General features: G+C 66.1%; 15 non-coding genes across 15 annotated transcripts; 6 read left to right on the forward strand and 9 right to left on the reverse strand.

Moving 5' to 3' along the window:
* Window positions 1-1039: 1039 nt before the first annotated feature.
* Window positions 1040-1111, reverse strand: TRNAE-CUC (transfer RNA glutamic acid (anticodon CUC)). Its single transcript has one exon. It is a non-coding gene; the product is annotated as a tRNA-Glu (tRNA).
* A 294-nt stretch (window positions 1112-1405) lies between these two features.
* TRNAG-UCC (transfer RNA glycine (anticodon UCC)) lies at window positions 1406-1477 on the reverse strand. Its single transcript has one exon. It is a non-coding gene; the product is annotated as a tRNA-Gly (tRNA).
* Window positions 1478-2232: 755 nt separating this feature from the next.
* On the reverse strand, window positions 2233-2304 carry TRNAD-GUC (transfer RNA aspartic acid (anticodon GUC)). Its single transcript has one exon. It is a non-coding gene; the product is annotated as a tRNA-Asp (tRNA).
* Window positions 2305-2847: 543 nt separating this feature from the next.
* On the forward strand, window positions 2848-2930 carry TRNAL-CAG (transfer RNA leucine (anticodon CAG)). The gene has a single exon. It is a non-coding gene; the product is annotated as a tRNA-Leu (tRNA).
* Window positions 2931-4349: 1419 nt separating this feature from the next.
* On the forward strand, window positions 4350-4420 carry TRNAG-GCC (transfer RNA glycine (anticodon GCC)). Its single transcript has one exon. It is a non-coding gene; the product is annotated as a tRNA-Gly (tRNA).
* Window positions 4421-11484: 7064 nt separating this feature from the next.
* On the reverse strand, window positions 11485-11556 carry TRNAE-CUC (transfer RNA glutamic acid (anticodon CUC)). Its single transcript has one exon. It is a non-coding gene; the product is annotated as a tRNA-Glu (tRNA).
* Window positions 11557-11854: 298 nt separating this feature from the next.
* On the reverse strand, window positions 11855-11926 carry TRNAG-UCC (transfer RNA glycine (anticodon UCC)). Its single transcript has one exon. It is a non-coding gene; the product is annotated as a tRNA-Gly (tRNA).
* A 755-nt stretch (window positions 11927-12681) lies between these two features.
* On the reverse strand, window positions 12682-12753 carry TRNAD-GUC (transfer RNA aspartic acid (anticodon GUC)). Its single transcript has one exon. It is a non-coding gene; the product is annotated as a tRNA-Asp (tRNA).
* A 543-nt stretch (window positions 12754-13296) lies between these two features.
* Window positions 13297-13379, forward strand: TRNAL-CAG (transfer RNA leucine (anticodon CAG)). Its single transcript has one exon. It is a non-coding gene; the product is annotated as a tRNA-Leu (tRNA).
* A 1419-nt stretch (window positions 13380-14798) lies between these two features.
* TRNAG-GCC (transfer RNA glycine (anticodon GCC)) lies at window positions 14799-14869 on the forward strand. Its single transcript has one exon. It is a non-coding gene; the product is annotated as a tRNA-Gly (tRNA).
* Window positions 14870-21952: 7083 nt separating this feature from the next.
* Window positions 21953-22024, reverse strand: TRNAE-CUC (transfer RNA glutamic acid (anticodon CUC)). Its single transcript has one exon. It is a non-coding gene; the product is annotated as a tRNA-Glu (tRNA).
* A 298-nt stretch (window positions 22025-22322) lies between these two features.
* Window positions 22323-22394, reverse strand: TRNAG-UCC (transfer RNA glycine (anticodon UCC)). The gene has a single exon. It is a non-coding gene; the product is annotated as a tRNA-Gly (tRNA).
* A 755-nt stretch (window positions 22395-23149) lies between these two features.
* On the reverse strand, window positions 23150-23221 carry TRNAD-GUC (transfer RNA aspartic acid (anticodon GUC)). Its single transcript has one exon. It is a non-coding gene; the product is annotated as a tRNA-Asp (tRNA).
* A 543-nt stretch (window positions 23222-23764) lies between these two features.
* TRNAL-CAG (transfer RNA leucine (anticodon CAG)) lies at window positions 23765-23847 on the forward strand. The gene has a single exon. It is a non-coding gene; the product is annotated as a tRNA-Leu (tRNA).
* Window positions 23848-25266: 1419 nt separating this feature from the next.
* On the forward strand, window positions 25267-25337 carry TRNAG-GCC (transfer RNA glycine (anticodon GCC)). Its single transcript has one exon. It is a non-coding gene; the product is annotated as a tRNA-Gly (tRNA).
* The last annotated feature ends 377 nt before the right edge of the window (window positions 25338-25714 follow it).

The raw sequence follows: 25714 nt of genomic DNA on the forward strand, positions 1-25714 counted from the left end.
GCTGAGCGCCGGAGAATAGATGCTTTTGAAGTGCGGTGTTGGAGAAGACTCTTGAGAGTCCCTTGGACTGCCGGGAGCTCGAACCAGTGAATCGTAGGGGAAATCAGTCCTGAATATTCATTGGAAGGACTGATGCTGAAGCTGAAACTCCCATCCTCTGGCCACCCGATGCGAAGGACTGACTCACTGCAAAAGCCCCTGATGGAAGGCAGGAGGAGACGGGGACGACACGCCAGAAGATGAGGTGGTTGGATGGCATCACCGACTGGACGGACACGAGTTTGAGTGAGCTCCGGGAGTTGGTGATGGACAGGGAGGCCTGGGCTGCTGCAGTGCACTGAGCGACTGAACTGGTACTGATGCCTCCCGGGCGCCGTGGTCCGCCTCCCAGAGCCCACTCAAGACCAGAACCCTCTCGGAGTCAGCAGCGCCGCACGGGGGTCACAGGCAGCCCGGGACCGGGCGCGCAATGGCCGAGCCGCCCAGAGAGGGGCTGGCATGAGGGACATGGGAAGGGAGGCGCGACCGCGGCCACCGGCCCCACTCCCAGAGGCAGATCCCCCTCGCTCACCTTCGGCTGTGGCCACCGCCACCGCCACCGCCACCGCCACCGCCACCGCCACCGCCGCTGCCGGCCGGCGCGGGCGCCCACCGCAGCCCCCTCCCCTCCCCCCCACCCTCCCCCACCCCGCCTCCTTCCCACCACCAACAGCAGGAGAACCAGCACAAGGCCGGGAGCATCACCGCCGCCGCCTCCAGGGGCACCAGCCGCAGCCCCTCACGGGGGAGGGAGGCCGGGGATGGGAGGCCTCAGGCGGGTCGTGGTGGAAGCGGTGCGCGGTTGCCACCGAGACCAAAAGGTTTGCCCCCGGGGACGCCGTGGCGGGGGGGCCCTGCATCCTGCTTGGGCTGGAGGTGCAGGTGCCCGGGGGCCTCTGTCGCAGCGCTGGGGCCCGCGGAGCCAGCGTAGGCTAAAAGGGTGGAAAGGTCCGGCGGCGAGGAGATCGGGAGGTGGCAGGCGGAGAGGAAGAAGAAAGGCTTCCCTGACCGGGAATCGAACCCGGGCCGCGGCGGTGAGAGCGCCGAATCCTAACCACTAGACCACCAGGGAGCGCCGGGACTCGGCCCTCGCCTGCTCCCGCTGAACCCAGCGCCTCCATGCCACCTTGGTGCCCACACCCGGCCTCCGCAAGTCCAGCCGCCCGCCCGCCCGCCCGCCCTCCCTGTCAGTCCGCCTGCCCTAGCGTGCGTCTTGTTTTCGGCACCCTCAAAACACTGTCCCTCGCCGCCGGCTTCTCGCGCCCACGCCAAAAGCCGCGGGCCAGCTGGCTCCCTGCTCCAAGCGCTCTCTCCCCCGAACGCCCCTGCCGGGAGGGCGCTGCAACTCAGCAAAAGGTCGGCCCGCTGCGTTGGCCGGGAATCGAACCCGGGTCAACTGCTTGGAAGGCAGCTATGCTCACCACTATACCACCAACGCTGCACAGCCCGGGCCGCCGCCAGACGCCGGCCCCGGGCTCGCCCCAGCACACTCCTGCCGCCGCCGCCGCCGCCGCATCCCTGCCCCGACGCCCCGTCAGCCGGCGGCTCTGCGCCGCCGCCGGCGCTCCCAGCAGCCGCGCGGCGCCCCATCTGCGCCAGCGCTACGCAGCAGCCGGGGTCCACCGGCGTGCCCGCCCCGGGGCGCCGCTCCCGCGCCCTTGCGGCCCTCCGGCCCTTCGCTCCCCGCCGCGGCCCGCGGACGCCTCCGCCCTCACCCCCGGGGGGCAAGGCGGGGCACGCAGCTCGCAGCTGCCAGCACCCAGCTGGCCAAAGCCCTTCTCCACCGGGCGCTGGGCGACGCCACTTGCCACGACGACAGGGGCACACGGGACCCACGCGCCTGCACGCCTCCCGGCGCTGTGCCGCGCCGCGCCGCGGGGGCGTCGCGAGCCTAGGAGCCCACTGCGGCAGCCACTGTGGGCGGGCGGGCCGCAAGATCCGGCTATGGTCGGGCAAGGCCGTGGGGTCGCCAAGGAGGCCCTGGCTCCGCCGTGGCGACCGAGCGCCCGGCGACGACCAAGGGCTCGGGCTGGAGGGCTGCACGGCTCGAGGGGGTCGACGGTCGGTAGACCGGGCCCCGCCGTGGGCGGCGCCCCGGCGCCTCGCCCAAAGGCGGAGGGAGGAGACGAAGGGCCCTTGGGGGCCAGGCGGCGGGCCAGAGAGCGACCGCGGCCACCAAAAAGGGTGTGTTGCCTCCCCGTCGGGGAATCGAACCCCGGTCTCCCGCGTGACAGGCGGGGATACTCACCACTATACTAACGAGGACGGCGGCGACCGCCCTGCCGCCCGGCCGCTCTCGGGCTCTCGGGCTGCCTGCCGACGCCTCCCCCTGCCCGCCACGGGCCCCGACCCGACCGCACACCAAACCAGCCGCCTCAGTCAGAGCGGCAGCCCCCGACCCCGACAGGGACGCGGACCCGGGGGACACGGGAAACTCCTAGCGCGCGCCGCCTCTTGCCTGCAACGCGGCCATTCCGCCGGGAGAAGGGGGCCCGAGAAGGCACGCGAGGCTGCGAGGACACGGTGGGCGCGCCGCCGGCCCGCGTCTGGCGAGGACAGGCGCGGGTGGGTAGGGGCCGGCACGCCAAGGGTCCGGCTGGGTCCGGGGCCAGGCGTGGGCGAGGGCGCGACCGGCGGCGGAGCCAGGCGCCTCGGCCGGCCGCCGCGCGCCGGCTCCGTCGCTCACGCACACCAGACGGCCGCCCGCCTGCCTGGCGCGGCGCACCGCGCGTCCCGCCAAGGGCGCCGGGGCTCGCGCCGCGTCGGGTCCCAGCCAGGCGAGCGGCCACGCGCCCGCCCAGGCCCGCCGTCAGGATGGCCGAGCGGTCTAAGGCGCTGCGTTCAGGTCGCAGTCTCCCCTGGAGGCGTGGGTTCGAATCCCACTCCTGACAAGCCAGCCTTTTGGCCCGCCCGACAAACGCGCCCGTCCTCCCCGCGCCACTGCCGTTCTCCACACACGCCCTCCCCGCCACCTGCAGCCCACACCAGGAACCTTCAGTCCTTCTCAGCGCATCTGTCCTCCCCAGCTGGCTGCGCCTGCAGCTGCCGGTTTTCCTGCCTCCCCGCCTCCCCGCCTCCCCTTCGCCCACCCTCGCCCATCCCCCCACTCCCACTCCCACTCCCACGGCCCCGCTCCACCCCGCCCCCGTCCGCGCCGACGCACGCAGCCCCGCGGCGGGTGGCAAGCCCTCCTCGCTTCGCCAGCGCTCCGACTTCTGCCTGGTGAACGGCCAAGTCGCTCTCGCAGCCTTGCTTCCCCGTCCGCCCCGGGCAGCTCTCCCTCCGGCCGGCACCCTGTCGTCCGCGCCCGCCCGGCCGCCCCGCCTGTGCTCCCCAGCCACACCGAGGCGGCCGAGCCCCCGCCTTGGCCGCCTGGGGTGCTGCGTGCCCTCGAGGCTTCACCGCCTTGCGGCCTTGGCCGGGCCACACCTGCCTGCCTCCCGCCCGGGACGCGTGCCACCCAGCCTTCCTGCTGGCCAGCCAACACCGGCCCTCCGTGCACGAGTCCGTCCCGGGAAGGGTGCTCCGCTGGGGAGTGAGCGGAAGCCCTGCGTGCCCGTCCACCCCACCCACAGGCGCCCGGCCCGCGCCCCCGACCTCGGCGCCACCGCGCCCGTTCCCGGGGAAAGCCGCTGCCCGGGCCGGAGCCAGGCTCGCCCTGGCGCGCTCGCTGCCTCAGCCTGCAGTCGCCGAGCCAGGAGCCGCTCTGCCAAAGGGCCCCTCCTCACCACCACCAATCCGTCAGAGCCGGACCCCTCGGGAGCGCAGGAGCCAGGGTGTCACACGCCTTTGCGTCCTTGGGCCTGAGCGCCGCTCTGCGCGTCGCGCTCCCACGCTCGCGCATCCGGCACGGCCCGAGCCCGGAGTCCCGGCCCCCGCCCGCTCTCGCACGCCCCACCCCGCCCCGGCCGGAAAGCCAGCCCGCCAGAGGGACTTTGGGTCGGGACTCCGCGGTCGCTGAGAGGAACGTCGGTGCGCGGCCGCAGCGACCACGCAGCGCCTGCCCTGACAGGGATCCCCGCGCCGGCCAGACGGCGTCGGCTCGCGGGCCCCTCGGGCGGCACCGACAGCGTCGCGGCGGCCGTGGTCGGCGCAGAAGGCGCGGGAGCCGCGTCCCGAGTGGGCCGGCGTCCCGCCGCCCGGGGGTCCCTCGAGGGCTCGCGCCCCGGGGTCCTGCACGCGCCCGGATCCTGGCTTTCAGGTCGCCCGCCCGATGGAGCAGAGAGATGCCCACGGGCGAGCAGTGAGCAGTGACGGGCGGGTGGCGGCCAGCGCCTCTGGGGCAGCGGCGGGCGGCGGCGGCCACCGGTGCATGGGTGGTTCAGTGGTAGAATTCTCGCCTGCCACGCGGGAGGCCCGGGTTCGATTCCCGGCCCATGCAGCCACTGCGTCCCCTTTTGGTCCCGCAGGGCAGCCCCAGGGCCCAGCTAGGTCTGCCCACTGAAACGCGCTCAAGGCAGGGCTCCTGCAACCGCTGGCTGCTCCCTGCCGCCAGCTGCCTCTCCCGCGCGGACGGCCCCCCACCCCACACACTCTCGGCCCTGCTGCCGAGGCTCCGTGGCCCCAAACCCCGCAGGCTCAGCCGCCCGTGCGCCCAGATACCTCCCCTGTGTTTACTCGCTTCCTCACCCGGACCCAGCCGGTGGCTCAGGGATTTCACTGGAAGGAATACCCCACCGCTGGCGCCCAGCCGCCTCCCCTCTTCACCTTTCCTCACGTCTCCAAGCTCCCTGGCTCACTCTCCCCACACTCCGAAAATCAATCACACTACGTTTGCACAGCCAGGGGCAAGGAAGTTGCCGCATCTGGCAAGGATACCTCCCTTTTCCCGGGAGGGTCCCTGGAGCATCGCCTTGCAGGAGGAGTTGCAAAGAAGTCCACCAGCTCCCGGCGGACTGTACTCTCGATTCATCTTTTGTCCCTGGGCAGAGAGAGGTTTCCACCAGCAACGCCCTCACCAGCTCAAACACCACCCCCTCCCCTGAAACCCTCTTGCCCGCCTCAGCTCAGCATCAGCCCTGCCCCAAGAGCACCACCACCTCAGCCTGCACCTTCACCATCGCCCTACTCCGCCAACCGGGCCCATCGCCCCCCCACCCTGCTCCCCCCGCCCCACCCCCATCTCCCCCATCCCCAACACCCGCCGCAGGCCCCGTTCCTCCCTCAGCCATGGCAAATCCTGCTCTTGTCAAGGAACCTGCCTTTGCTTTTGTCCCACTGGACTGCCTTCCCCCGTCCCACCCCCACCCCCACCCCCACCCCCACCCCCACCCCCGGCCTGCTCCTTTTTCTGCTTCTTCCAACACAGGTGGAACTGATTTACATCCCTGGGTTAGTTTCAGGTGCACAGCAAAGTGATTCAGTCCCCTGTTCTCTTTCAGGTGATTTTGCATTGTAGCTGAAGGCGAGATTCGAATACAGTTCGCATGCTACACAGTAAAGCTTTGTTGCTTACCTACTGTACCTATAGGATGTCCTATCTCTCCATCCGACTCCAACTTTCCTCCCTCCCCTGCCTTTCCCCTTGGGTAGCCCGGTGTACGGTTTCTCCAAACCGTCTGAACGTCGGTTTCCCCTTTGCACGTGGATTCCTTTGTGTTAGTTGTTAGGTTCCACAAAGCTTTGTCCCTCTCCACCCGACTCACTTCACCAAGTGGACTCTTGCGTGGGTCCATCTGGCGTTGGGGCCCACGGCAAAGGCTGCTCCTTCTTGATGGCTGCGTCATATTCCACGGGACAGATACGCCTCATCTTCTTGTGCCGGCCACCTGCCGACGGGCACTTGGGCGTATCCCATGTCCCGGCTACGGCATAGAGGGCTGCGATGACCCTGGGGGATGCCTGCATCTCTACCCATTAGGGCTTTGGTCTTCTCCCGATGGGTACCCAGCATTGGGTTTGCTGGGTCATATGGGAAGCTCTTCTTCTTCCTATCGTTGGACCGACCCTCGACGGACTGACTTCCATGTAGTAGCAGATGCTGTTCTGGAAGGGTAGGATACTGGATCTTATTCCCTGTGGTATCCTGTGTATCCTTGTGGCTCCTCTCCTTTCTATGCAGTCCTACTACGGTATATCCGTGGAGCCCAGCTCCTCATTCATCCCTCCGGCCCTGACTTTGCCCTTGGGAAGCCCCAAGTTGCTTTCCTGTGGCTGGGTGTCTGTCGCTGTTTGGCACAGGGATTAAGGTGTACAACACTTTAGAATCCACCCATCTGTGCCCTTCTCTGTGTCTTCCCTCACCGAGGGTAATAGTCTGCAGCTCCGGCCGCTGTTGCTGCCAGTGACACTATTTGTCTCTTGTGGACGGCTCAGAGACACCCCATTCTCTGCCTTTCTCTGGTACTGCATCTTCGTGGGTGAGCCGTTGGTGACGGACACTAGGGTTCTCTCCTCGCCTCGGCTGTGGCGCACGGTGCTGCAGTGACCGTGGGGTTTGCACGTGTCTTGCCGAATCCAGAGCTGCGGCTTTCACGGATATGTACCCAGGGTTGGGATCGTGATAGCTCACCTGTTTCCGGCTTACTCAGTTACCTATCGATTTAGCTTAATTTTTAAACCTTCCTCCAATGTCGTAGTGGCGGCTGTGGGAGAAGTACAGTGGGTTTCCAATAGTGTGCTCATGTCCGACGGACTGCAAAGCGGTTCTGTTTCCCATGTACAGATTTCAGATTTCCTACGTGTTTTCAGACTCTTTTCCGTTGGAGGTCATTACAGGATACTGACTCTTAGTCCCTGCGTTGAACTGGATAAGCTTGTGGCTTCTCCCTTTACACATGGTCCTGCGGATCTGTTCGTTGCAGCTCCACAGCCATCCCTCCACCGCTGCCTTACCGCTTGCGTTACCCTACGGTGGTTTTCTTTGGGAGTCGGTTTCTCTTCGGCAAATAGGTTCGTGTCGTATTAGTTTACACATTCCACATGCGTTTGTCCAACTCGGTCTGACTTTCTTCACCGAGTGTCAAGAGTCTCTAGGTCCATCGTGGCTTTTGACAAGTGGCAATGCTTCCCTTCTTTCTTTATGACCGAGTGATATGTCCATGCTCCATCTATGCCACATCTTCTTGTGCCCGCCATTTGTGGATGGGCACTGGGGCTTGTTCCACGTCTCGGCTGTGGCAAATACTGCTGCTACATACATGGCGGTGTAGGGACCTTTAGATCTCTCCGAGTTTGGTACTCTGCAGGTATGTACCCTGGAGGGGGTGTGCTCGGTCATATGGGAGCTCTCCTCGGTCCTCACGAAATCTCGGCCACCCCCGCTCCCTACCACCACACCCCATCCCACCCTGACCCCCAGCAATGTCACACCCGAGACTGGACATTTGCTCCTGATGAGTGGTGACTTTGGGCTCTGGGGCGGTACGGTGGGCCCAGGCCTTTCAGCCCGGGTCTGGCCCCTGTCTGGCACTCCGTTGCTGTCGTTCGCTTGCCTGCGTCCCAGCCACCGCCCAGAGCCCCAGCCCACCGCTGAGCCTGAGCACCCTGCACCACCACGCAGCAGTGTGGCACGCACGCTGACACGCCACCCCGCCCGAATGGAGCCCCCCCCCCACTGTCACCGCCTGCCATCTGCCTTTCCTGCCACCCTCCAGGCTCGGCCCCATCTACCCGCCACCAAGCCCCTGGAGCCCCGGCCCATCTCTCACACGTCCTTGTCCTTCCCTGCCCTGCCCCGGTGTCCCCCAGTGCGGGCCTCCCTCCGGCTCCTCCGACCCACCCATACCGCACGCCCACCCCTAACGCAGATCTGTCCCAGCCTCACACATGTGCCTGGCATGGCGTCGCCACCGCCCCCATGCTTCTGCAGAGGCCCCGCTCCAGTGGCCTGCCGATCTTTCTTTCGGCCAGGTCCCCGCCAGCCCCACGCCTCCCCCTTCCCGCCGGCACTCCGCGCAGACGCCCCGCCCAAGCACCCCTGGGCCTGCCTCCCAGCACCCGGCTCGCCACCGCCCCCTCTCCCTGCCATCGTTCTGCCCCATTCCCTGATCCACGTGGGGCGGCCACCAACCATGGCCCCAAGCGCCTTCGGCCCGCACTCTCAGCCATGCACGCTGGCGCCCAAGGCCCCGGCAGGGGCGTCGAGGAAACCTCCTGCGGCGACGGCAAGCACACGTCGGGCCACGGGGGATCCACTGCCACAGGGGAATCGGCTCTGTCCCATCGCGCCCGAGTGTGCCGCCCTCGCCGCACGTTGGTGCGCTTCATCGGCCGTCCACTTCCCCTCCCCGCGAAGGACACGGTCCTTGAACAGACGAGACATCCTTTGCTGACACACCAGCCCAAGATCTGGCGGAGAGGAGGCTGCGGTGGGCGATTACCCTCGGGGAGAGTTCCTAGGGGAAGACGATGACAGGTTGGGGAGAGGGATGGAGTGGATCCTGGATAGACGGTTTGGAGAGAATGGGAAACTATAAGAGGTCATAACTAGGTGAGGGGTATGTGGAACAGGGCGCTCTGTGTGTGTGTGGGGGGGTGTGTGTGTGTGCATGCGCGCGCGAGCCCGAGTGCCCACCCTGGGTTAGGAGTGGGGGAGGGAGACCTGGGTACATCTTGCCTCACTCCGGTAGCACTGAGAGCTGTGGTCAGGCAAGGGAAATACCACGCCGGTTGGGGTGTCCACCCTGGCAGGCATCGCGGCCTCGAGCGCATCTGCCGCCTCCCGGCTGGTTGGCTAGGTTTTCCCGGCCGGCCCGCCCCGCCCGGATCTGCCTTCTCTCTCACTTCCACGGCTGCCGTGGTGTGACTCGCGGCACAGGTCCACATTCATCTTCACCCCTGTGCCTCCGGGGGAGCGAAGAAGAACGCAAGAGCCTCTTGATGAATGTGAAAGAGGAGAGTGAAAACGTTGGCTTACAACTCAGCATTCAGAAAACGAAGGTCGTGGCATCCGGTCCCATCACTTCATGGCAAATGGATGGGGACACAAGGGAACCCGGGAGAGACTTCATCTTGTTCAGTTCAGTTCAATCGCTCAGTCGTGTCCGACTCTTTGCGACTCCGTGAATTGCAGCACGCCAGGCCTCTCTGTCCATCACCAACTCCCGGAGTCTACCCAAACCCATGTCCATCGAGTCGGTGATGCCATCCAACCATCTCATCCTCTGTCGTCCCCTTCTCCTCCTGCCCTCCACCCTACCCAGCATTAGGGTCTTTTCCAATGAGCCAACTCTTCGCATGAGGTGGCCAAAGTACTGGAGCTTCAGCTTCAAAATCAGTCCTTCCAGTGAACACCCAGGATTGATCTCCTTTAGGATGGACTGATTGGATCTCCTTGCGGTCCAAGGGACTCTCAAGAGTCTTCTCCAACAGCACAGTTCAAAAGCATCAATTCTGCGGCGCTCAGCTTTCTTCACCGTCCAACTCTCACATCCATACACGACCACCGGAAAAACCATAGCCCTGACTAGACGGGCTTTTGTTGGCGAAGTAATGTCTCTGCTTTTCAGTACGCTATCTAGGTTGTCCATAACCTTCCTTCCAAGGAGTAAGCGTCTTTTAATTTCATGGCTGCAATCACCATCAGCAGTGATTTTGGAGCCCAAGAAAATGAAGTCTGACACTGTTTCCACTGTCTCCCCATCTATTTCCCATGAAGCGATGGGACCAGATGGCAAGATCTTAGTTTTCTGAACGTTGAGCTTTAAGCCAACTCTTTCACTCTCCTCTTTCACTTTCATCAAGAGGCTCTTTAGTTCTTCTTCACTTTCTGCCATAAGGGTGGTGTCATCTGCATATCTGAGGTTATCGATATTTCTCCCGGCAATCTTGATTCCAGCTTGTGTTTCTTCCAGCCCAGCGTTTCTCATGATGTCCTCTGCATAGAAGTTAAATAAGCAGGGTGACAACGTACAGCCTTGACGTACTCCTTTTCCTATTTGGAACCAGTCTGTTGTTCCATGTCCAGTTCTAACTGTTGCTTCCTGACCTGCATACAGGTTTCTCAAGAGACAGGTCAGATGGTCTGGTATTCCCATCTCTTTCAGAATTTTCCACAGTGTATTGTGATCCACACAGTCAAAGGCTTTGGCATCGTCAATAAAGCAGAAATAGATGTTTTTCTGGAACGCTCTTGCTTTTTCGATGATCCAGCGGATATTGGCAAGTTGATCTCTGGTTCCTCTGCCCTTTCTAAAACCAGCTTGAACATCTGGAAGTTCACGGTTCACGTATTGCTGAAGCCTGACTTCATCTTGGGGGGCTCCCAAATCACTGCAGACGGTGGCTGCGGCCGTGAAATGTAAACGACGTTCGCTCCTTGGGAGAGAAACTATGACCAAAACTAGACAGCATATTGAAAAGCAGAGACGTGACTCTGCGAGGCGGCTCCCTCTCGGGAAAGCTACGGGTTCTCCAGTAGTCCACGTACAGATGTGAGAGTTGGAGTATAAAGAAGCTGAGCGCCGGAGAATAGATGCTTTTGAAGTGCGGTGTTGGAGAAGACTCTTGAGAGTCCCTTGGACTGCCGGGAGCTCGAACCAGTGAATCGTAGGGGAAATCAGTCCTGAATATTCATTGGAAGGACTGATGCTGAAGCTGAAACTCCCATCCTCTGGCCACCCGATGCGAAGGACTGACTCACTGCAAAAGCCCCTGATGGAAGGCAGGAGGAGACGGGGACGACACGCCAGAAGATGAGGTGGTTGGATGGCATCACCGACTGGACGGACACGAGTTTGAGTGAGCTCCGGGAGTTGGTGATGGACAGGGAGGCCTGGGCTGCTGCAGTGCACTGAGCGACTGAACTGGTACTGATGCCTCCCGGGCGCCGTGGTCCGCCTCCCAGAGCCCACTCAAGACCAGAACCCTCTCGGAGTCAGCAGCGCCGCACGGGGGTCACAGGCAGCCCGGGACCGGGCGCGCAATGGCCGAGCCGCCCAGAGAGGGGCTGGCATGAGGGACATGGGAAGGGAGGCGCGACCGCGGCCACCGGCCCCACTCCCAGAGGCAGATCCCCCTCGCTCACCTTCGGCTGTGGCCACCGCCACCGCCACCGCCACCGCCACCGCCGCTGCCGGCCGGCGCGGGCGCCCACCGCAGCCCCCTCCCCTCCCCCCACCCTCCCCCACCCCTCCCCCACCCCCCTCTCCCACCCCGCCTCCTTCCCACCACCAACAGCAGGAGAACCAGCACAAGGCCGGGAGCATCACCGCCGCCGCCTCCAGGGGCACCAGCCGCAGCCCCTCACGGGGGAGGGAGGCCGGGGATGGGAGGCCTCAGGCGGGTCGTGGTGGAAGCGGTGCGCGGTTGCCACCGAGACCAAAAGGTTTGCCCCCGGGGACGCCGTGGCGGGGGGGCCCTGCATCCTGCTTGGGCTGGAGGTGCAGGTGCCCGGGGGCCTCTGTCGCAGCGCTGGGGCCCGCGGAGCCAGCGTAGGCTAAAAGGGTGGAAAGGTCCGGCGGCGAGGAGATCGGGAGGTGGCAGGCGGAGAGGAAGAAGAAAGGCTTCCCTGACCGGGAATCGAACCCGGGCCGCGGCGGTGAGAGCGCCGAATCCTAACCACTAGACCACCAGGGAGCGCCGGGACTCGGCCCTCGCCTGCTCCCGCTGAACCCAGCGCCTCCATGCCACCTTGGTGCCCACACCCGGCCTCCGCAAGTCCAGCCGCCCGCCCGCCCGCCCGCCCGCCCTCCCTGTCAGTCCGCCTGCCCTAGCGTGCGTCTTGTTTTCGGCACCCTCAAAACACTGTCCCTCGCCGCCGGCTTCTCGCGCCCACGCCAAAAGCCGCGGGCCAGCTGGCTCCCTGCTCCAAGCGCTCTCTCCCCCGAACGCCCCTGCCGGGAGGGCGCTGCAACTCAGCAAAAGGTCGGCCCGCTGCGTTGGCCGGGAATCGAACCCGGGTCAACTGCTTGGAAGGCAGCTATGCTCACCACTATACCACCAACGCTGCACAGCCCGGGCCGCCGCCAGACGCCGGCCCCGGGCTCGCCCCAGCACACTCCTGCCGCCGCCGCCGCCGCCGCATCCCTGCCCCGACGCCCCGTCAGCCGGCGGCTCTGCGCCGCCGCCGGCGCTCCCAGCAGCCGCGCGGCGCCCCATCTGCGCCAGCGCTACGCAGCAGCCGGGGTCCACCGGCGTGCCCGCCCCGGGGCGCCGCTCCCGCGCCCTTGCGGCCCTCCGGCCCTTCGCTCCCCGCCGCGGCCCGCGGACGCCTCCGCCCTCACCCCCGGGGGGCAAGGCGGGGCACGCAGCTCGCAGCTGCCAGCACCCAGCTGGCCAAAGCCCTTCTCCACCGGGCGCTGGGCGACGCCACTTGCCACGACGACAGGGGCACACGGGACCCACGCGCCTGCACGCCTCCCGGCGCTGTGCCGCGCCGCGCCGCGGGGGCGTCGCGAGCCTAGGAGCCCACTGCGGCAGCCACTGTGGGCGGGCGGGCCGCAAGATCCGGCTATGGTCGGGCAAGGCCGTGGGGTCGCCAAGGAGGCCCTGGCTCCGCCGTGGCGACCGAGCGCCCGGCGACGACCAAGGGCTCGGGCTGGAGGGCTGCACGGCTCGAGGGGGTCGACGGTCGGTAGACCGGGCCCCGCCGTGGGCGGCGCCCCGGCGCCTCGCCCAAAGGCGGAGGGAGGAGACGAAGGGCCCTTGGGGGCCAGGCGGCGGGCCAGAGAGCGACCGCGGCCACCAAAAAGGGTGTGTTGCCTCCCCGTCGGGGAATCGAACCCCGGTCTCCCGCGTGACAGGCGGGGATACTCACCACTATACTAACGAGGACGGCGGCGACCGCCCTGCCGCCCGGCCGCTCTCGGGCTCTCGGGCTGCCTGCCGACGCCTCCCCCTGCCCGCCACGGGCCCCGACCCGACCGCACACCAAACCAGCCGCCTCAGTCAGAGCGGCAGCCCCCGACCCCGACAGGGACGCGGACCCGGGGGACACGGGAAACTCCTAGCGCGCGCCGCCTCTTGCCTGCAACGCGGCCATTCCGCCGGGAGAAGGGGGCCCGAGAAGGCACGCGAGGCTGCGAGGACACGGTGGGCGCGCCGCCGGCCCGCGTCTGGCGAGGACAGGCGCGGGTGGGTAGGGGCCGGCACGCCAAGGGTCCGGCTGGGTCCGGGGCCAGGCGTGGGCGAGGGCGCGACCGGCGGCGGAGCCAGGCGCCTCGGCCGGCCGCCGCGCGCCGGCTCCGTCGCTCACGCACACCAGACGGCCGCCCGCCTGCCTGGCGCGGCGCACCGCGCGTCCCGCCAAGGGCGCCGGGGCTCGCGCCGCGTCGGGTCCCAGCCAGGCGAGCGGCCACGCGCCCGCCCAGGCCCGCCGTCAGGATGGCCGAGCGGTCTAAGGCGCTGCGTTCAGGTCGCAGTCTCCCCTGGAGGCGTGGGTTCGAATCCCACTCCTGACAAGCCAGCCTTTTGGCCCGCCCGACAAACGCGCCCGTCCTCCCCGCGCCACTGCCGTTCTCCACACACGCCCTCCCCGCCACCTGCAGCCCACACCAGGAACCTTCAGTCCTTCTCAGCGCATCTGTCCTCCCCAGCTGGCTGCGCCTGCAGCTGCCGGTTTTCCTGCCTCCCCGCCTCCCCGCCTCCCCTTCGCCCACCCTCGCCCATCCCCCCACTCCCACTCCCACTCCCACGGCCCCGCTCCACCCCGCCCCCGTCCGCGCCGACGCACGCAGCCCCGCGGCGGGTGGCAAGCCCTCCTCGCTTCGCCAGCGCTCCGACTTCTGCCTGGTGAACGGCCAAGTCGCTCTCGCAGCCTTGCTTCCCCGTCCGCCCCGGGCAGCTCTCCCTCCGGCCGGCACCCTGTCGTCCGCGCCCGCCCGGCCGCCCCGCCTGTGCTCCCCAGCCACACCGAGGCGGCCGAGCCCCCGCCTTGGCCGCCTGGGGTGCTGCGTGCCCTCGAGGCTTCACCGCCTTGCGGCCTTGGCCGGGCCACACCTGCCTGCCTCCCGCCCGGGACGCGTGCCACCCAGCCTTCCTGCTGGCCAGCCAACACCGGCCCTCCGTGCACGAGTCCGTCCCGGGAAGGGTGCTCCGCTGGGGAGTGAGCGGAAGCCCTGCGTGCCCGTCCACCCCACCCACAGGCGCCCGGCCCGCGCCCCCGACCTCGGCGCCACCGCGCCCGTTCCCGGGGAAAGCCGCTGCCCGGGCCGGAGCCAGGCTCGCCCTGGCGCGCTCGCTGCCTCAGCCTGCAGTCGCCGAGCCAGGAGCCGCTCTGCCAAAGGGCCCCTCCTCACCACCACCAATCCGTCAGAGCCGGACCCCTCGGGAGCGCAGGAGCCAGGGTGTCACACGCCTTTGCGTCCTTGGGCCTGAGCGCCGCTCTGCGCGTCGCGCTCCCACGCTCGCGCATCCGGCACGGCCCGAGCCCGGAGTCCCGGCCCCCGCCCGCTCTCGCACGCCCCACCCCGCCCCGGCCGGAAAGCCAGCCCGCCAGAGGGACTTTGGGTCGGGACTCCGCGGTCGCTGAGAGGAACGTCGGTGCGCGGCCGCAGCGACCACGCAGCGCCTGCCCTGACAGGGATCCCCGCGCCGGCCAGACGGCGTCGGCTCGCGGGCCCCTCGGGCGGCACCGACAGCGTCGCGGCGGCCGTGGTCGGCGCAGAAGGCGCGGGAGCCGCGTCCCGAGTGGGCCGGCGTCCCGCCGCCCGGGGGTCCCTCGAGGGCTCGCGCCCCGGGGTCCTGCACGCGCCCGGATCCTGGCTTTCAGGTCGCCCGCCCGATGGAGCAGAGAGATGCCCACGGGCGAGCAGTGAGCAGTGACGGGCGGGTGGCGGCCAGCGCCTCTGGGGCAGCGGCGGGCGGCGGCGGCCACCGGTGCATGGGTGGTTCAGTGGTAGAATTCTCGCCTGCCACGCGGGAGGCCCGGGTTCGATTCCCGGCCCATGCAGCCACTGCGTCCCCTTTTGGTCCCGCAGGGCAGCCCCAGGGCCCAGCTAGGTCTGCCCACTGAAACGCGCTCAAGGCAGGGCTCCTGCAACCGCTGGCTGCTCCCTGCCGCCAGCTGCCTCTCCCGCGCGGACGGCCCCCCACCCCACACACTCTCGGCCCTGCTGCCGAGGCTCCGTGGCCCCAAACCCCGCAGGCTCAGCCGCCCGTGCGCCCAGATACCTCCCCTGTGTTTACTCGCTTCCTCACCCGGACCCAGCCGGTGGCTCAGGGATTTCACTGGAAGGAATACCCCACCGCTGGCGCCCAGCCGCCTCCCCTCTTCACCTTTCCTCACGTCTCCAAGCTCCCTGGCTCACTCTCCCCACACTCCGAAAATCAATCACACTACGTTTGCACAGCCAGGGGCAAGGAAGTTGCCGCATCTGGCAAGGATACCTCCCTTTTCCCGGGAGGGTCCCTGGAGCATCGCCTTGCAGGAGGAGTTGCAAAGAAGTCCACCAGCTCCCGGCGGACTGTACTCTCGATTCATCTTTTGTCCCTGGGCAGAGAGAGGTTTCCACCAGCAACGCCCTCACCAGCTCAAACACCACCCCCTCCCCTGAAACCCTCTTGCCCGCCTCAGCTCAGCATCAGCCCTGCCCCAAGAGCACCACCACCTCAGCCTGCACCTTCACCATCGCCCTACTCCGCCAACCGGGCCCATCGCCCCCCCACCCTGCTCCCCCCGCCCCACCCCCATCTCCCCCATCCCCAACACCCGCCGCAGGCCCCGTTCCTCCCTCAGCCATGGCAAATCCTGCTCTTGTCAAGGAACCTGCCTTTGCTTTTGTCCCACTGGACTGCCTTCCCCCGTCCCACCCCCACCCCCACCCCCACCCCCACCCCCACCCCCACCCCCGGCCTGCTCCTTTTTCTGCTTCTTCCAACACAGGTGGAACTGATTTACATCCCTGGGTTAGTTTCAGGTGCACAGCAAAGTGATTCAGTCCCCTGTTCTCTTTCAGGTGATTTTGCATTGTAGCTGAAGGCGAGATTCGAATACAGTTCGCATGCTACACAGTAAAGCTTTGTTGCTTACCTACTGTACCTATAGGATGTCCTATCTCTCCATCCGACTCCAACTTTCCTCCCTCCCCTGCCTTTCCCCTTGGGTAGCCCGGTGTACGGTTTCTCCAAACCGTCTGAACGTCGGTTTCCCCTTTGCACGTGGATTCCTTTGTGTTAGTTGTTAGGTTCCACAAAGCTTTGTCCCTCTCCACCCGACTCACTTCACCAAGTGGACTCTTGCGTGGGTCCATCTGGCGTTGGGGCCCACGGCAAAGGCTGCTCCTTCTTGATGGCTGCGTCATATTCCACGGGACAGATACGCCTCATCTTCTTGTGCCGGCCACCTGCCGACGGGCACTTGGGCGTATCCCATGTCCCGGCTACGGCATAGAGGGCTGCGATGACCCTGGGGGATGCCTGCATCTCTACCCATTAGGGCTTTGGTCTTCTCCCGATGGGTACCCAGCATTGGGTTTGCTGGGTCATATGGGAAGCTCTTCTTCTTCCTATCGTTGGACCGACCCTCGACGGACTGACTTCCATGTAGTAGCAGATGCTGTTCTGGAAGGGTAGGATACTGGATCTTATTCCCTGTGGTATCCTGTGTATCCTTGTGGCTCCTCTCCTTTCTATGCAGTCCTACTACGGTATATCCGTGGAGCCCAGCTCCTCATTCATCCCTCCGGCCCTGACTTTGCCCTTGGGAAGCCCCAAGTTGCTTTCCTGTGGCTGGGTGTCTGTCGCTGTTTGGCACAGGGATTAAGGTGTACAACACTTTAGAATCCACCCATCTGTGCCCTTCTCTGTGTCTTCCCTCACCGAGGGTAATAGTCTGCAGCTCCGGCCGCTGTTGCTGCCAGTGACACTATTTGTCTCTTGTGGACGGCTCAGAGACACCCCATTCTCTGCCTTTCTCTGGTACTGCATCTTCGTGGGTGAGCCGTTGGTGACGGACACTAGGGTTCTCTCCTCGCCTCGGCTGTGGCGCACGGTGCTGCAGTGACCGTGGGGTTTGCACGTGTCTTGCCGAATCCAGAGCTGCGGCTTTCACGGATATGTACCCAGGGTTGGGATCGTGATAGCTCACCTGTTTCCGGCTTACTCAGTTACCTATCGATTTAGCTTAATTTTTAAACCTTCCTCCAATGTCGTAGTGGCGGCTGTGGGAGAAGTACAGTGGGTTTCCAATAGTGTGCTCATGTCCGACGGACTGCAAAGCGGTTCTGTTTCCCATGTACAGATTTCAGATTTCCTACGTGTTTTCAGACTCTTTTCCGTTGGAGGTTATTACAGGATACTGACTCTTAGTCCCTGCGTTGAACTGGATAAGCTTGTGGCTTCTCCCTTTACACATGGTCCTGCGGATCTGTTCGTTGCAGCTCCACAGCCATCCCTCCACCGCTGCCTTACCGCTTGCGTTACCCTACGGTGGTTTTCTTTGGGAGTCGGTTTCTCTTCGGCAAATAGGTTCGTGTCGTATTAGTTTACACATTCCACATGCGTTTGTCCAACTCGGTCTGACTTTCTTCACCGAGTGTCAAGAGTCTCTAGGTCCATCGTGGCTTTTGACAAGTGGCAATGCTTCCCTTCTTTCTTTATGACCGAGTGATATGTCCATGCTCCATCTATGCCACATCTTCTTGTGCCCGCCATTTGTGGATGGGCACTGGGGCTTGTTCCACGTCTCGGCTGTGGCAAATACTGCTGCTACATACATGGCGGTGTAGGGACCTTTAGATCTCTCCGAGTTTGGTACTCTGCAGGTATGTACCCTGGAGGGGGTGTGCTCGGTCATATGGGAGCTCTCCTCGGTCCTCACGAAATCTCGGCCACCCCCGCTCCCTACCACCACACCCCATCCCACCCTGACCCCCAGCAATGTCACACCCGAGACTGGACATTTGCTCCTGATGAGTGGTGACTTTGGGCTCTGGGGCGGTACGGTGGGCCCAGGCCTTTCAGCCCGGGTCTGGCCCCTGTCTGGCACTCCGTTGCTGTCGTTCGCTTGCCTGCGTCCCAGCCACCGCCCAGAGCCCCAGCCCACCGCTGAGCCTGAGCACCCTGCACCACCACGCAGCAGTGTGGCACGCACGCTGACACGCCACCCCGCCCGAATGGAGCCCCCCCCCCACTGTCACCGCCTGCCATCTGCCTTTCCTGCCACCCTCCAGGCTCGGCCCCATCTACCCGCCACCAAGCCCCTGGAGCCCCGGCCCATCTCTCACACGTCCTTGTCCTTCCCTGCCCTGCCCCGGTGTCCCCCAGTGCGGGCCTCCCTCCGGCTCCTCCGACCCACCCATACCGCACGCCCACCCCTAACGCAGATCTGTCCCAGCCTCACACATGTGCCTGGCATGGCGTCGCCACCGCCCCCATGCTTCTGCAGAGGCCCCGCTCCAGTGGCCTGCCGATCTTTCTTTCGGCCAGGTCCCCGCCAGCCCCACGCCTCCCCCTTCCCGCCGGCACTCCGCGCAGACGCCCCGCCCAAGCACCCCTGGGCCTGCCTCCCAGCACCCGGCTCGCCACCGCCCCCTCTCCCTGCCATCGTTCTGCCCCATTCCCTGATCCACGTGGGGCGGCCACCAACCATGGCCCCAAGCGCCTTCGGCCCGCACTCTCAGCCATGCACGCTGGCGCCCAAGGCCCCGGCAGGGGCGTCGAGGAAACCTCCTGCGGCGACGGCAAGCACACGTCGGGCCACGGGGGATCCACTGCCACAGGGGAATCGGCTCTGTCCCATCGCGCCCGAGTGTGCCGCCCTCGCCGCACGTTGGTGCGCTTCATCGGCCGTCCACTTCCCCTCCCCGCGAAGGACACGGTCCTTGAACAGACGAGACATCCTTTGCTGACACACCAGCCCAAGATCTGGCGGAGAGGAGGCTGCGGTGGGCGATTACCCTCGGGGAGAGTTCCTAGGGGAAGACGATGACAGGTTGGGGAGAGGGATGGAGTGGATCCTGGATAGACGGTTTGGAGAGAATGGGAAACTATAAGAGGTCATAACTAGGTGAGGGGTATGTGGAACAGGGCGCTCTGTGTGTGTGTGGGGGGGTGTGTGTGTGTGCATGCGCGCGCGAGCCCGAGTGCCCACCCTGGGTTAGGAGTGGGGGAGGGAGACCTGGGTACATCTTGCCTCACTCCGGTAGCACTGAGAGCTGTGGTCAGGCAAGGGAAATACCACGCCGGTTGGGGTGTCCACCCTGGCAGGCATCGCGGCCTCGAGCGCATCTGCCGCCTCCCGGCTGGTTGGCTAGGTTTTCCCGGCCGGCCCGCCCCGCCCGGATCTGCCTTCTCTCTCACTTCCACGGCTGCCGTGGTGTGACTCGCGGCACAGGTCCACATTCATCTTCACCCCTGTGCCTCCGGGGGAGCGAAGAAGAACGCAAGAGCCTCTTGATGAATGTGAAAGAGGAGAGTGAAAACGTTGGCTTACAACTCAGCATTCAGAAAACGAAGGTCGTGGCATCCGGTCCCATCACTTCATGGCAAATGGATGGGGACACAAGGGAACCCGGGAGAGACTTCATCTTGTTCAGTTCAGTTCAATCGCTCAGTCGTGTCCGACTCTTTGCGACTCCGTGAATTGCAGCACGCCAGGCCTCTCTGTCCATCACCAACTCCCGGAGTCTACCCAAACCCATGTCCATCGAGTCGGTGATGCCATCCAACCATCTCATCCTCTGTCGTCCCCTTCTCCTCCTGCCCTCCACCCTACCCAGCATTAGGGTCTTTTCCAATGAGCCAACTCTTCGCATGAGGTGGCCAAAGTACTGGAGCTTCAGCTTCAACATCAGTCCTTCCAGTGAACACCCAGGATTGATCTCCTTTAGGATGGACTGATTGGATCTCCTTGCGGTCCAAGGGACTCTCAAGAGTCTTCTCCAACAGCACAGTTCAAAAGCATCAATTCTGCGGCGCTCAGCTTTCTTCACCGTCCAACTCTCACATCCATACACGACCACCGGAAAAACCATAGCCCTGACTAGACGGGCTTTTGTTGGCGAAGTAATGTCTCTGCTTTTCAGTACGCTATCTAGGTTGTCCATAACCTTCCTTCCAAGGAGTAAGCGTCTTTTAATTTCATGGCTGCAATCACCATCAGCAGTGATTTTGGAGCCCAAGAAAATGAAGTCTGACACTGTTTCCACTGTCTCCCCATCTATTTCCCATGAAGCGATGGGACCAGATGGCAAGATCTTAGTTTTCTGAACGTTGAGCTTTAAGCCAACTCTTTCACTCTCCTCTTTCACTTTCATCAAGAGGCTCTTTAGTTCTTCTTCACTTTCTGCCATAAGGGTGGTGTCATCTGCATATCTGAGGTTATCGATATTTCTCCCGGCAATCTTGATTCCAGCTTGTGTTTCTTCCAGCCCAGCGTTTCTCATGATGTCCTCTGCATAGAAGTTAAATAAGCAGGGTGACAACGTACAGCCTTGACGTACTCCTTTTCCTATTTGGAACCAGTCTGTTGTTCCATGTCCAGTTCTAACTGTTGCTTCCTGACCTGCATACAGGTTTCTCAAGAGACAGGTCAGATGGTCTGGTATTCCCATCTCTTTCAGAATTTTCCACAGTGTATTGTGATCCACACAGTCAAAGGCTTTGGCATCGTCAATAAAGCAGAAATAGATGTTTTTCTGGAACGCTCTTGCTTTTTCGATGATCCAGCGGATATTGGCAAGTTGATCTCTGGTTCCTCTGCCCTTTCTAAAACCAGCTTGAACATCTGGAAGTTCACGGTTCACGTATTGCTGAAGCCTGACTTCATCTTGGGGGGCTCCCAAATCACTGCAGACGGTGGCTGCGGCCGTGAAATGTAAACGACGTTCGCTCCTTGGGAGAGAAACTATGACCAAAACTAGACAGCATATTGAAAAGCAGAGACGTGACTCTGCGAGGCGGCTCCCTCTCGGGAAAGCTACGGGTTCTCCAGTAGTCCACGTACAGATGTGAGAGTTGGAGTATAAAGAAGCTGAGCGCCGGAGAATAGATGCTTTTGAAGTGCGGTGTTGGAGAAGACTCTTGAGAGTCCCTTGGACTGCCGGGAGCTCGAACCAGTGAATCGTAGGGGAAATCAGTCCTGAATATTCATTGGAAGGACTGATGCTGAAGCTGAAACTCCCATCCTCTGGCCACCCGATGCGAAGGACTGACTCACTGCAAAAGCCCCTGATGGAAGGCAGGAGGAGACGGGGACGACACGCCAGAAGATGAGGTGGTTGGATGGCATCACCGACTGGACGGACACGAGTTTGAGTGAGCTCCGGGAGTTGGTGATGGACAGGGAGGCCTGGGCTGCTGCAGTGCACTGAGCGACTGAACTGGTACTGATGCCTCCCGGGCGCCGTGGTCCGCCTCCCAGAGCCCACTCAAGACCAGAACCCTCTCGGAGTCAGCAGCGCCGCACGGGGGTCACAGGCAGCCCGGGACCGGGCGCGCAATGGCCGAGCCGCCCAGAGAGGGGCTGGCATGAGGGACATGGGAAGGGAGGCGCGACCGCGGCCACCGGCCCCACTCCCAGAGGCAGATCCCCCTCGCTCACCTTCGGCTGTGGCCACCGCCACCGCCACCGCCACCGCCACCGCCACCGCCACCGCCGCTGCCGGCCGGCGCGGGCGCCCACCGCAGCCCCCTCCCCTCCCCCCCACCCTCCCCCACCCCTCCCCCACCCCCCTCTCCCACCCCGCCTCCTTCCCACCACCAACAGCAGGAGAACCAGCACAAGGCCGGGAGCATCACCGCCGCCGCCTCCAGGGGCACCAGCCGCAGCCCCTCACGGGGGAGGGAGGCCGGGGATGGGAGGCCTCAGGCGGGTCGTGGTGGAAGCGGTGCGCGGTTGCCACCGAGACCAAAAGGTTTGCCCCCGGGGACGCCGTGGCGGGGGGGCCCTGCATCCTGCTTGGGCTGGAGGTGCAGGTGCCCGGGGGCCTCTGTCGCAGCGCTGGGGCCCGCGGAGCCAGCGTAGGCTAAAAGGGTGGAAAGGTCCGGCGGCGAGGAGATCGGGAGGTGGCAGGCGGAGAGGAAGAAGAAAGGCTTCCCTGACCGGGAATCGAACCCGGGCCGCGGCGGTGAGAGCGCCGAATCCTAACCACTAGACCACCAGGGAGCGCCGGGACTCGGCCCTCGCCTGCTCCCGCTGAACCCAGCGCCTCCATGCCACCTTGGTGCCCACACCCGGCCTCCGCAAGTCCAGCCGCCCGCCCGCCCGCCCGCCCGCCCTCCCTGTCAGTCCGCCTGCCCTAGCGTGCGTCTTGTTTTCGGCACCCTCAAAACACTGTCCCTCGCCGCCGGCTTCTCGCGCCCACGCCAAAAGCCGCGGGCCAGCTGGCTCCCTGCTCCAAGCGCTCTCTCCCCCGAACGCCCCTGCCGGGAGGGCGCTGCAACTCAGCAAAAGGTCGGCCCGCTGCGTTGGCCGGGAATCGAACCCGGGTCAACTGCTTGGAAGGCAGCTATGCTCACCACTATACCACCAACGCTGCACAGCCCGGGCCGCCGCCAGACGCCGGCCCCGGGCTCGCCCCAGCACACTCCTGCCGCCGCCGCCGCCGCCGCATCCCTGCCCCGACGCCCCGTCAGCCGGCGGCTCTGCGCCGCCGCCGGCGCTCCCAGCAGCCGCGCGGCGCCCCATCTGCGCCAGCGCTACGCAGCAGCCGGGGTCCACCGGCGTGCCCGCCCCGGGGCGCCGCTCCCGCGCCCTTGCGGCCCTCCGGCCCTTCGCTCCCCGCCGCGGCCCGCGGACGCCTCCGCCCTCACCCCCGGGGGGCAAGGCGGGGCACGCAGCTCGCAGCTGCCAGCACCCAGCTGGCCAAAGCCCTTCTCCACCGGGCGCTGGGCGACGCCACTTGCCACGACGACAGGGGCACACGGGACCCACGCGCCTGCACGCCTCCCGGCGCTGTGCCGCGCCGCGCCGCGGGGGCGTCGCGAGCCTAGGAGCCCACTGCGGCAGCCACTGTGGGCGGGCGGGCCGCAAGATCCGGCTATGGTCGGGCAAGGCCGTGGGGTCGCCAAGGAGGCCCTGGCTCCGCCGTGGCGACCGAGCGCCCGGCGACGACCAAGGGCTCGGGCTGGAGGGCTGCACGGCTCGAGGGGGTCGACGGTCGGTAGACCGGGCCCCGCCGTGGGCGGCGCCCCGGCGCCTCGCCCAAAGGCGGAGGGAGGAGACGAAGGGCCCTTGGGGGCCAGGCGGCGGGCCAGAGAGCGACCGCGGCCACCAAAAAGGGTGTGTTGCCTCCCCGTCGGGGAATCGAACCCCGGTCTCCCGCGTGACAGGCGGGGATACTCACCACTATACTAACGAGGACGGCGGCGACCGCCCTGCCGCCCGGCCGCTCTCGGGCTCTCGGGCTGCCTGCCGACGCCTCCCCCTGCCCGCCACGGGCCCCGACCCGACCGCACACCAAACCAGCCGCCTCAGTCAGAGCGGCAGCCCCCGACCCCGACAGGGACGCGGACCCGGGGGACACGGGAAACTCCTAGCGCGCGCCGCCTCTTGCCTGCAACGCGGCCATTCCGCCGGGAGAAGGGGGCCCGAGAAGGCACGCGAGGCTGCGAGGACACGGTGGGCGCGCCGCCGGCCCGCGTCTGGCGAGGACAGGCGCGGGTGGGTAGGGGCCGGCACGCCAAGGGTCCGGCTGGGTCCGGGGCCAGGCGTGGGCGAGGGCGCGACCGGCGGCGGAGCCAGGCGCCTCGGCCGGCCGCCGCGCGCCGGCTCCGTCGCTCACGCACACCAGACGGCCGCCCGCCTGCCTGGCGCGGCGCACCGCGCGTCCCGCCAAGGGCGCCGGGGCTCGCGCCGCGTCGGGTCCCAGCCAGGCGAGCGGCCACGCGCCCGCCCAGGCCCGCCGTCAGGATGGCCGAGCGGTCTAAGGCGCTGCGTTCAGGTCGCAGTCTCCCCTGGAGGCGTGGGTTCGAATCCCACTCCTGACAAGCCAGCCTTTTGGCCCGCCCGACAAACGCGCCCGTCCTCCCCGCGCCACTGCCGTTCTCCACACACGCCCTCCCCGCCACCTGCAGCCCACACCAGGAACCTTCAGTCCTTCTCAGCGCATCTGTCCTCCCCAGCTGGCTGCGCCTGCAGCTGCCGGTTTTCCTGCCTCCCCGCCTCCCCGCCTCCCCTTCGCCCACCCTCGCCCATCCCCCCACTCCCACTCCCACTCCCACGGCCCCGCTCCACCCCGCCCCCGTCCGCGCCGACGCACGCAGCCCCGCGGCGGGTGGCAAGCCCTCCTCGCTTCGCCAGCGCTCCGACTTCTGCCTGGTGAACGGCCAAGTCGCTCTCGCAGCCTTGCTTCCCCGTCCGCCCCGGGCAGCTCTCCCTCCGGCCGGCACCCTGTCGTCCGCGCCCGCCCGGCCGCCCCGCCTGTGCTCCCCAGCCACACCGAGGCGGCCGAGCCCCCGCCTTGGCCGCCTGGGGTGCTGCGTGCCCTCGAGGCTTCACCGCCTTGCGGCCTTGGCCGGGCCACACCTGCCTGCCTCCCGCCCGGGACGCGTGCCACCCAGCCTTCCTGCTGGCCAGCCAACACCGGCCCTCCGTGCACGAGTCCGTCCCGGGAAGGGTGCTCCGCTGGGGAGTGAGCGGAAGCCCTGCGTGCCCGTCCACCCCACCCACAGGCGCCCGGCCCGCGCCCCCGACCTCGGCGCCACCGCGCCCGTTCCCGGGGAAAGCCGCTGCCCGGGCCGGAGCCAGGCTCGCCCTGGCGCGCTCGCTGCCTCAGCCTGCAGTCGCCGAGCCAGGAGCCGCTCTGCCAAAGGGCCCCTCCTCACCACCACCAATCCGTCAGAGCCGGACCCCTCGGGAGCGCAGGAGCCAGGGTGTCACACGCCTTTGCGTCCTTGGGCCTGAGCGCCGCTCTGCGCGTCGCGCTCCCACGCTCGCGCATCCGGCACGGCCCGAGCCCGGAGTCCCGGCCCCCGCCCGCTCTCGCACGCCCCACCCCGCCCCGGCCGGAAAGCCAGCCCGCCAGAGGGACTTTGGGTCGGGACTCCGCGGTCGCTGAGAGGAACGTCGGTGCGCGGCCGCAGCGACCACGCAGCGCCTGCCCTGACAGGGATCCCCGCGCCGGCCAGACGGCGTCGGCTCGCGGGCCCCTCGGGCGGCACCGACAGCGTCGCGGCGGCCGTGGTCGGCGCAGAAGGCGCGGGAGCCGCGTCCCGAGTGGGCCGGCGTCCCGCCGCCCGGGGGTCCCTCGAGGGCTCGCGCCCCGGGGTCCTGCACGCGCCCGGATCCTGGCTTTCAGGTCGCCCGCCCGATGGAGCAGAGAGATGCCCACGGGCGAGCAGTGAGCAGTGACGGGCGGGTGGCGGCCAGCGCCTCTGGGGCAGCGGCGGGCGGCGGCGGCCACCGGTGCATGGGTGGTTCAGTGGTAGAATTCTCGCCTGCCACGCGGGAGGCCCGGGTTCGATTCCCGGCCCATGCAGCCACTGCGTCCCCTTTTGGTCCCGCAGGGCAGCCCCAGGGCCCAGCTAGGTCTGCCCACTGAAACGCGCTCAAGGCAGGGCTCCTGCAACCGCTGGCTGCTCCCTGCCGCCAGCTGCCTCTCCCGCGCGGACGGCCCCCCACCCCACACACTCTCGGCCCTGCTGCCGAGGCTCCGTGGCCCCAAACCCCGCAGGCTCAGCCGCCCGTGCGCCCAGATACCTCCCCTGTGTTTACTCGCTTCCTCACCCGGACCCAGCCGGTGGCTCAGGGATTTCACTGGAAGGAATACCCCACCGCTGGCGCCCAGCCGCCTCCCCTCTTCACCTTTCCTCACGTCTCCAAGCTCCCTGGCTCACTCTCCCCACACTCCGAAAA

The sequence above is a fragment of the Giraffa tippelskirchi genome, chromosome 5, assembly GCF_054371585.1.
Source record: "Giraffa tippelskirchi isolate mGirTip1 chromosome 5, T2T-mGirTip1v1.2.pri, whole genome shotgun sequence".
NCBI classification, from domain to species: Eukaryota; Metazoa; Chordata; class Mammalia; order Artiodactyla; family Giraffidae; genus Giraffa; species Giraffa tippelskirchi.